The sequence below is a fragment of the Seriola lalandi genome, unplaced genomic scaffold (assembly GCF_002814215.2).
Source record: "Seriola lalandi dorsalis isolate HSWRI2012SDOR001 ecotype SW California unplaced genomic scaffold, Sedor1 jcf7180002054929, whole genome shotgun sequence".
NCBI classification, from domain to species: domain Eukaryota; kingdom Metazoa; phylum Chordata; class Actinopteri; order Carangiformes; family Carangidae; genus Seriola; species Seriola lalandi.
Window position 1 is genome coordinate 335,255 of NW_019525481.1, and position 8,202 is coordinate 343,456.

The window sequence follows — 8,202 nt, forward strand, 5'->3', positions numbered from 1 at the left end:
ATTCTGGGTAGAAGTAGTGTAAATGTGTTTTACATACATTTCTTATTTTCCTCACAGCACAGGCTCCTGATGGCAGGAATCTACCACATTCAATTAAAGGCAGTCTTCTGAGACTTTTGGCTGTGAGACAATAGAAAAATAGGCCCATACAATAAAAAAAAGGCTGAATAATTAAGCCTAATTAAATCCTTATAGCCTAAAACTATAAACCAGCTAAAGAGGGACAGATCGTCCTTTGGTTTAATGCATCCTCTGTTATTTACAGCCCAGTGATCAAGTAAGAGTCATTTTTTCTTCAACTTAAAACAAAACATCTGAAGCTCTGGGCTGGATCTTCTAGTTTTCAGGGGAACTGCTCTATTTAATAAACTCCACCACTAAGTTGATCAAATCTGGTCAATGGAATAAAAACATAAAATTAAAAGCGCCAAGTGAAAGAAAAGACATTGTGAGTTTGACGGGAAAAGAAAAAGTAGTTTCTGATCCCACAGCGTTTTTTTTTAAACTTTGTGTTTACATTTCTTTTTAAACCTCTGAGTTTATTTTTTGACAGCTATACCTGATGAAGCAGCTTAAAGGTGAGTTTGAATTTGTCAGTGAGACACGAGGAAATGGGGGAAATGGGTGGGGAGGGCGTCGTACTTTGCCGAGATAAAGACAGAGGAGCATTTTCCAGCGGGGATTTTTTGTGCGAGACAAACGTGCTAATCTGACAGCCTGGAGCCAAGCATTAGCAACATGAGCCCCCTGCTGAACGCAGGAGATTCTTTGATTTCCCTTCTTCCTACAGTTTGTTTCTTGGTCTTGTACTCTTCAAAAATAGACTTGCATGGCATGTTCTTGGCCTCTTAATATTTCATCACTCCACTTAGCTCGACGAGCATCTATTATTCACTAAGAGGTGGTCGCAATTAAGGACCCTGCCAATCAGCGGAGCCTCGGGGGACCCGGGCGTCACCGGGAATCTGCTCACAGACTGCAGAGAAGCGATTTGAGGAGAGGATCCGTGAGCAAGGGGGACATTAACGCATATGGCGGCTGAGGATAGAGACTTGTTAAAAGATATGATGTCTAAGCATGAAGCATATGGAGGCAGAATAAAGCAGCAGGAGGATTGTCCTACAGCCTCCCAGGGGATCAAGGTTTCAAACTAACTGCCTACTGAAGTGTCCTTGAGCAGGACACTGAATCTAACTCCAGATTTATTCTCGTCATGTGCACATGCACACACAGCTCTGAAAATGAACTAATGTGAGACTGACTCTGTCAGTCAGTCCCCTCTACAAGATGTGTTGAAAAATTTAAAGTACATGACAAAACAATAGGAGAATGATTCACATTTAACTTTGACATTATAAATATTAATTCAAATGTCACACTCTAAATAGAACAAAACCAAAGCTTGGGACGAAGCTGCAGATCAGCTGAACCCTACAAAGACTAAACAAACTGCACATAAAGATTGTTTCCTCCGTCATCTTTTTCAGTCTCTACAACTACGAGACAACACACTGAACCGCTGCTGTTTCTGTGCAGAGACATTTGCACTGAAAACAGGAAATAGCTCAGAGTTTGGCTGAGATCGTGGATGGACACGTGTGTAGGACTGTGGAGTCGACACAGGGACCTGGAGCTGAGTGAGCTCAGCATGCTAACATATATCTTAGCGAAGACAATTAGCATGCTAAGATTTGCTACGTAGCAATAAAACACAAAGCACAGCAGCTGAGGCTGATGGGAATGTTGAAATTTTGACCTGATGGTGGCGCCAGATGAAAAGTCAGAGGATCATCAAAGTTGTTACGTCTCATTGTAAGTGAGACCAAATTTCACAGAAAACATTTCACTCAGAAACCCCAAATGTCAAAGTCAGGGATTACTTCAGATGCCTTCACCTGTCTGACCTTTGACCCTCACGCTGAGAGTTTCCCACATCACTGCCCTCGGCCTCAGGCGTCACCAGGCTTCGTCCTCTCAGGAACATGAATGTGAAGAACAATCAGTCTGCCAAAGTGGTGAACCGGACCACAGGATGGTTTGGACATTTTAATCAGATTCAAATAAAACTGGATGAAAAACCACAGGATCTCGGTTTCTACGGCAACGCACACAACATGGGGAGTTAACTGCTTAAGTGCAGAAGTTTCAATTTACATGCAGCAGAGAGAACAAAGACCAACTGAGATCAGATTTGTGATCCGACCAGAAGAGAGTCACACAATCATTTTTGTGGCCGAGTGTAAATCAAAGAACCTGAAATCTTTCCCAACTTGTATCTGACACAAGACACTTGAAATGACGAGTGGAAATGAGGCCTAAATCTCACTGCCTCCAGCAAAGAATATATCAGAGTATTCAGCACAACAAGAAAACAAATGCAAATTTTGTCTTTCATCAACATACCAAAGGAGAAGACCTGTTTATGTTACCAGCATGTTGGTTAAATCATGAGCGTGCACCTGTGACACAGATTCAGGCACATAACGAGCTCAGTTGTGTCTAGATTTGGATGATGTTTGTAGGATTATTTGGTTTTCAGGACGTTGTGGACCAAGGCTCCAGTGAGGTAAACTGCAAAACCTTATAATTAATTAAAGCTTCTACAACAAGACCACAGATTGATCGTTTCCTTTAACGTCCGTACCCCAAACCAGCACTTCAAAAACCTATTTGCAGCATTTTAGATTCTGTCTACTTCAGTCTCCACCCCTCCTCCCTCCCTCCCTCCCTCCTCGAGGAGGAGGAGAAAGATGGAGATGAGAAAATCTGCCCACTCAACCCCTCTGGGAGCAAAGACTGAGATAAAGTGATAGAAGACTAAATAGAAAAAAAGGGAAGAAGCAGCAAAACAGAAATTGGAAGGGACAGAGCAGAAGAGGAAAGTGCAGCATCCTGCTGTTTGTCCAGGAAGACTTTTATCAGCTGACAGCAGATTATTATTATTTCTGACTTCATCACAACCTGCAGTCACTGGAGCAAAAACATCACTTAATATTCTCTAATTAAGCCAAACAGGCCTGTTGTTATTAATGAATTAATCTGCTGCTTTCAGCATCACACACACTGATCATTATTGCATTGCTCAAAGTGTTCTGTGGATCTGAAATCTCCTTTGTGCGAAAACAAGTAATTTTACATGAGTCACTGGCAAGTTGACTGGCTGTGGGAAAACACTAAAAATAATTCAGTTTTCATTGAAATTCTGTTGAAGTTTTGCTTCACAACAACTGTTTCTCTAGAGAGGAAGTTTGTAGTCTCCTCATAAATGTTCGACCATGTCTCTGACAAAATGCCTCAATTACTTTGCCAAATCATTCTGCACGAAACATGTTGTTGTTTAGATCACGCTCACTGCACGACTTCTTCTCACTCAGGTCTGCGGGGTTTTGAGATGAGATCAGGGGCCAGCTGCACAAAACACCTTACGTTAAGTCTTAACTTAAGCCTTCTCCTTAAAATGTTCATGTAAGTATTTCAGGGTTTTTCCTTATCTTAGTCTTATATTTAAGGAGTCAGTTGAACCGTTGCACAAAAGACCTTAGCAACCAAAGTAATGAAAAAAAAAACTAAAGGTACCTCTGACTCGATCTTAACAACATAACTGAAACAGCAGAATTTTACCGCTGTAAAATGTCTTTCACTGCTTCACTTTGAGCAACCGGGCCCCAGATCAGGGCGGATGGATGGGTCACCAACACTTGTGGTTTGCGGGCTGACATCAAAAGGTTGACATTTGGAAGTAGAAGATTTTCTGACAGCACTGAAGGTTATGGTCATGACCTCACATGTGTTGTCAGAAAAAATTTATTTTAACCACCTAAAAAGCCAAGATCAGCTGACGTGTACGCTACATTTTGATTTTTACTCACTGCTTCATCGTTCCGTCAAACAGCACATTAGTTTGGAACTACATTTTCTCAAATGCTGAAATTCCATATTCCTACGCACAAGTGCACTTACACCACACACTGCATTACATCATAGATCAGCTGTTTGAATTATAAAAGGCTGTTTGATGGCAAGAGAACATGGTGAAAATATTCTATATATAGCGTACACTTAAACTGATGGTGATTTTTTTTTTTACTATGCATTTTGTGTGGCTGAAATACATTTTTTTTTGCTGTGCCGTCCACAGCAGCACATCACTCAGCTTCTGTGTTGGTGCTTCTGCATCACACTAACCTGAATCTACAGCAGGTAATATACTGACTATTGATTAGTGCCTCACACAACACCATGTCATGTTTCCAGATATGTCGCTTCATTTTCTTAAACAAAACTATGCAGAAAACTATTCATCTTCAATGAGGATCTCAGATTCACATCTTGCCTCTTTAATCAGTTTCAAGCTGCTGTTTGATATGCACACACACACACACACACACACACACAAACACACACACACACACACAAACACACACACACACACACAAACAAACACACACACACGCAATTCAACTGGCTGGTGCAAACCATTTTTCCTGTGTAATAATGTGATAAATGTACTAAACAGATGACAGAGTTTATGAAGTCTGGGCACTGATCCACACAACAATACAGCAGAGCAGATATCTGACAGCAGGAAGCCAAACAGTTACATCCTCAGCCAAACACAGAAAACACTCAGATCCAACAATCACACTGCTGACAGACCTGAGAGCTGCTGGGAAAACTACACCGACTCCCACTGATCTGTTTTCTAAACTCTACAGATCTGTGTCAGTTTTCAACTCCACTGTTTTCCCAAAACCAAGAGGACACTTCAGCCGGTCACCAGAGACTCCTACCATAAAGTTAAAAGCTTATAAACTTTACGGTTTTGAATCTGGACTTTTGGTATTAGGAAAAAGTGGCTCATGAAAAATAAGGTGTTTCACATTTAGTATCTACAGCTGCTATTTCAACATGTCAGGCACATATTTAATCTACATTTAGACAAACAGAAGAATCCAATTGGACAATACTTAAGGTCTCAGATCGGGCTCCGAATGAAAATAAACTTGATCATCACCAACAGTCAATTCAGTCCATTTAATGAGAGCTACACACTGCTGTGTATCTGGTATCACTTGTCAACAAACGGCTGCAAGAATATATTACAATAAAAAAGCTAATTTAGCCAATTTGGTATGACTATGAGGTTAACAATGTCCGTCCTGAAATAGTTACACAGAAAAAGCACATTCATGACAACAATAATGATAATAATAATAAAGGTCGACATGATTCCACATTTCCACATATGTTCTTATTATTATACTTTTACTAGATAATTCACCTATAACCTACTAAGCATTGTGATATTTAAATCTTGATATTTATTCCTTAACATTTGATACTCATTGTTATTTTTATATGTAGCAGATGCTGTGGCTCAGAAAAGATACAGAAAAAGATCATCCTTAAAAGTAACAGCATGCCTCATACTGTAAGAATCTAAATGTGCCAGTTAGTGTAATCAGAGATATTATAGGAATATCATACAAAAAAAATACAGTCACCACAAACTCACTGTCAGCACCGCATTTAAAAAAGAAATATTAATTATTAAAAGGACGATTACTTTTTAGAGAATTCAGAAACAGAGGCCATAATTAATGATTACAGAATATTAGAAACCACTTATCACTGGATAATGACAGTTATATGATCACAACCATGACAACAAACCCACAACTTCAAAATAGTAATATCACTGTCATAAACATAAAAACATGTGCAAAGTCCTGTGCACCGCAAATAAATAACAGATATCATAGTGAAGGAATTCAGCAACTCAGAGTCTAAAACAGAAAAATATGCTAAACTATTCGACACAATAATCCGCACATACTCTCAGTCAACGTCAACAGTCCGCTGTGTTTGAATCAACTCACCGTGTCCGGTTCCTCCGGTTCGTCCGGTCACCATCTGAGGGATCATCCGGCGGAGGATCACTGACTGCAGGGTGTGAGCGCTCAGCGATCCGCCGGAGCTCCACGCTGCGTTCAAGACAGACAGAGCGAGAGATGGCGTTTCCTTTTCAGACTTTCAAAATAAAACATACCAAACCAGAATAGGCCTCGAAAGGAAGTGAGTTTGTTGTATATGTATATCACATTTCACACACATTTCTTTCACTTGCACTTCATTGATTTACTGTAACATGTTGTGTAAAGAAAAAAAACGTGAATCGCTAAGGACAAGAACTGTAATTTGAGTTACAAACACGTCGTCCATCTCTTGACTTTCAAAATAAAGCACTAATTTACATTACCTTACCGAAGCTGTAAAATACTGTAAATGTGAACTAAAATTACAACAAAACAGTGTCAAACTGGAATAACTTATGGACGAAACCTAACTTACACGGACTGCAACTGACTCTACACCACTAGGTCCTCCACATTAACAAAATTGCCAGGGGATAAAAAAATATATATATATACAAAGAAAGAAACATGAAGCCAAGTCACTAACTAAACTTCCTACTTCGCCTTATAAGCAAAGTATACACAGTAAACACAATAGCAACGAAGCTAATGCTAGCTAGGTTTCTTACAGTTGACCTAGCTTGGAATGTTAGCTTAACTTAGCTAGCTTCCGTTTGAACACTAATAAAGTGACGAAAATTAAATATGTCACCAACAGAAACTTAAGCTTTAACATTTTTATTTTTAGCTCTGAGTTAAGTTAATTTAACTGTCACAGACTGGTGCCACATAAACTTACTGCGCCACTCGCTCCTACCGCCATCTACTGGTGACAACTGCGCATGCTCACTCACTGACATGGCTTCCGGAAGCATATTATGGAGAATGAAGCAAACAGGACAGGTGGACTTCAGGTGAGTTGATCAAAAGGGAACATCAGGACTATGAGGTGATGTCCTCTGTGTATTTTTGATATCTTAAGATTTGACCAGTTTTAGTCGAATGAATAAATGAATAAATATTAAGGGATGGGATTTAGTAGTTTAAACAAAACATGTGTTTGGGGGACTTATGACCTCAGTATTTGTCCATATTTTAATGTCTGAAACTGTGCATTTGACAAATTTTAAATGTAAAACACTGATCATACACAGCAGTAGGGCTGCAACTTATGGTTATTTTCCTTTTGTTATTAATAATTAATTGTTTGCTGCTCAAAAAAGTCAGAGGATAGATAAAAATGATCCATAATCCAAGGTGATATCAATAAATTTCTTGTTTTGTCTGACCAAGTCCAAAACATAAACAGTTGAGTTTACTATCATGTAACTCAGAGTACAGCAGCAGGTTTGAAAAACTGGACTCTGAAAATAATTTTTAAAAAAACATAATCAATTATTTGATTATTAAAATGGTCGCAGAATAATCAAATAATAGTTTCATCCATAATCATTTCAGCTCTGAACAGCATATATCAAAATCATAAAGTTATTAAGGATAATTTCATTGGATCAAGAAAAAACATTATAACTGATTATTGTCCATTTGTGGTTTACGGTTGAGGTCAGAGTTAAATGATTGACATTTCTGTGCGGTTACATAATATATACAAACAGTTCTAATTCAGACAGACTAATTTAAAGCAATGGTGAAGTATTGTTAATCAGTTACTGAAATAGCTTTCATTTAATCCTTTTAATTGGTGCGTTTAAGCATCAGTGTGTGTGCAGACACCAGAGTACAGACGTGGAACTCGTCGATAACCTCTAAATCCCTCTGTAGTTTCATCTGAATGAAAAGATTTACACAGATTAAGGATGAAATTGTTTTCTAGAAATGGGTTCTCTTCACAGTTGACATGAGGATTACAGCCATCCTCACTTAATATTAAATCCTCTTATGACACCCATCTGTAAAAAAAAAAAAAAAAAAAACATTCACTCCTGTTGGACGAGGGAATTTTTTGAAAGTTTTTGTCCCTTGGGGCTTACTGTACAGACCTAACTGACTAAATGAAAGATGGCAGTGAAGCGTGGCACCCTCACCCCCGTCTGTCTCCACTCAGGGATTTTAAGGAAAGTCTGTGGATCAGACACGGTCACAGTCTGTTTATCAGACCTGAAGAGATGCAGCGTGAGGCTGACCTACGTCCTTCCACTCCAGTTGAGCCCGCAAACCCGGAAACAGACAGGAGAGACTCAGGAGAGTTCATGTCTGTGTGTTTGACGCCCCTCTTTCCTCCTGTAGGTGCAGACAAACAAGGAGCCTCTCTCTCCTCTCGCCCCTT

General features: G+C 39.3%; 1 protein-coding gene across 1 annotated transcript in view; it reads right to left on the reverse strand.

Annotated features, from left to right (window-relative positions):
- large2 (LARGE xylosyl- and glucuronyltransferase 2) overlaps positions 1–5,972 on the reverse strand; it is a 185,072-nt gene extending 179,100 nt beyond the window's left edge. Inside the window, exon 1 of the mRNA XM_087170112.1 lies at positions 5,880–5,972. The gene's annotated coding sequence lies outside the window, so the exon portion shown is untranslated. The remainder of the gene's footprint in view (positions 1–5,879) is intronic.
- Positions 5,973–8,202: the final 2,230 nt, after the last annotated feature.